Source organism: Helianthus annuus, chromosome 9, assembly GCF_002127325.2.
Source record: "Helianthus annuus cultivar XRQ/B chromosome 9, HanXRQr2.0-SUNRISE, whole genome shotgun sequence".
NCBI lineage: Eukaryota > Viridiplantae > Streptophyta > Magnoliopsida > Asterales > Asteraceae > Helianthus > Helianthus annuus.
Genome location: NC_035441.2, coordinates 27,986,477 through 27,988,473, shown reverse-complemented (window position 1 = coordinate 27,988,473; position 1,997 = coordinate 27,986,477). Strand labels below are relative to the sequence as shown.

The window sequence follows — 1,997 nt, the reverse complement described above, 5'->3', positions numbered from 1 at the left end:
ACTCATCTTGATAGGACTTGTTTTTCCTAGGCCGAGTCGTTTGAACATTGATGCGGGCATGAGGTTAATGCTAGCCCCAAGGTCGGCTAGTGTATTGCGAACGGGGGTTTCCCCGATTGAGCAAGGAATCGTGAAGCTTCCAGGATCAATTTTCTTTTGTGGGAGTTTGTTGAGTACGAGGGTGGAGCATTCCTCGCCTAAGTTAACTAATTGCAATGATTCAATTTTCCTTTTATGAGTGAGGAAGTCCCTCATGAATTTTGAGTATTTGGGCATTTGAGTTAGGACTTCGATAAAAGGAATATTAACATGCAATTGTTTTAGTAGATTTTTAAATTTTGCGAATTGCTCATCGGTCCTTTGACGAATCAACCTACCGGGGTATGGAACTTGAGGAGCCTTGGTAGGCTCTTGAATTAGAGGAGAAGCTTTCTTTTGTTGGGGCGATGTTGTACTTTCCTCATTTGGCGGTGGTGGAGCTTCTTCGGAACCCACGGTACGATTTCTTAAGGTTATTAGATGGACTTGTGCTTTTGGGTTTGTTTCGGTATTGCTTGGGAACGCACCTTGTTGTCTCTCGGAGAAATTTTTAGCTAATTGATTTATTTGTTTTTCAATGTTTTGTATACTAGCTTGTTGATTTCTAAAATCCGATTCCAATTGTTGAAATCGATTCGAGTTTTTCTTTTCAGTGTCGGAGAAAAGGCGAGATACAGTATCTTCAAGCCTTTCTCGACCACGTTGTTGTTGAGGAAAATTTTGTGACTCATTTCTTGGTTGTTGAAAGTTTGTTCGTTGGTTTAGGTTTTGTTGGTTACTGCTGTTGCCGGGTTCTCTCCAACCAAGGTTAGAGTGGCTACGCCATCCTTGGTTGTAGGTACCCGTTGGAGGACCCAACGGCCTAGGTCTATTATCAATGTAGTTTACCGACTCTTGCTGATCGTTTGTTTCTTTCACACAACTCCAATTTTCATGTGGCCCACCACACCCTTCACAAGCCATAACCGAGACCGATTTTGTCATTTCTAACTTTTTGATCTTTGAAGAGAGGGCCTCGATTTGGGCTTGTAAAGAAGTGCTTTCATCAACCTTATGGGCGACCGGGGCAATAGATTTATTGCCTCGGGGAGTGTGCCACTGAAAATTGGTTTGTGCAATTTCCTCAATTTGATTGTATATTTCATGTGGGTGGCGATTACTTAAGAGTCCCCCGGAGCTAGAGTCAAGTGTTTGTCTTGTGTGTGGCAACAACCCATTGTAGAAAGTGGATACTTGTTGCCATACCGCAAGACCGTGATGAGGGCACTTTCGCAATAGCTCCTTGAACCTTTCCCAAGTTTCATATAAGGATTCCTCGTCCTCTTGTGAATATGTATTAATTTCAGTCATTAATTTAGCCGTTTTAGCGGGAGGGAAATACCTATATAGAAATTTTTGGGCTAGTTCATCCCAGGTGTTTACCGAACCAACTGGGAGGGCGTTGAGCCAAGCTTTTGCTCGGTCTTTTAGTGAGAAAGGAAACATTCGAAGGCGGATGGCGTCATTTGATGCTCCATTGATCCGAAAGGTATCACATATTTCCAAGAAATTAGTAATATGTAGATGGGGATTCTCGTCCGCAAGCCCATGGAAGGTTGCGGAGTTTTGAAGCATTTGTATCAAATGTGGCCGAAGTTCGAAGTTGTTAGCTTCGACATTCGGTGCATTGATAGCGGCGCCGAGATTACCCACGGTGGGATGTAGGTAATCCATGAGGGTACGTTGGTCCGCCATTGGAAGTGGGTCCCCCGAAACCTTCTCTTGGTTTTTAGCTTTAAGTCTTTTTTCTGAGAAAGCGTTCGGGTTCTTCTAGAGGTTCTTTTATGTCTCTACTAGAACTGGAGCTCATACACTACGTAGAAAGTTCAGATGTGGTGTCCGGTTCCAAGTCCTACAATAAAAATAGAAAAGAATGTTGGTCAGGAGGTTTACCACGGCCCCGTGCTCAGCGAACACGG

At 43.6% G+C, this 1,997-nt stretch overlaps 1 non-coding gene across 1 annotated transcript; it reads left to right on the top strand.

Annotated features, from left to right (window-relative positions):
* Positions 1-1,288: 1,288 nt before the first annotated feature.
* On the top strand, positions 1,289-1,395 carry LOC118482383. Its single transcript, XR_004868424.1, has one exon. It is a non-coding gene; the product is annotated as a small nucleolar RNA R71 (small nucleolar RNA).
* The last annotated feature ends 602 nt before the right edge of the window (positions 1,396-1,997 follow it).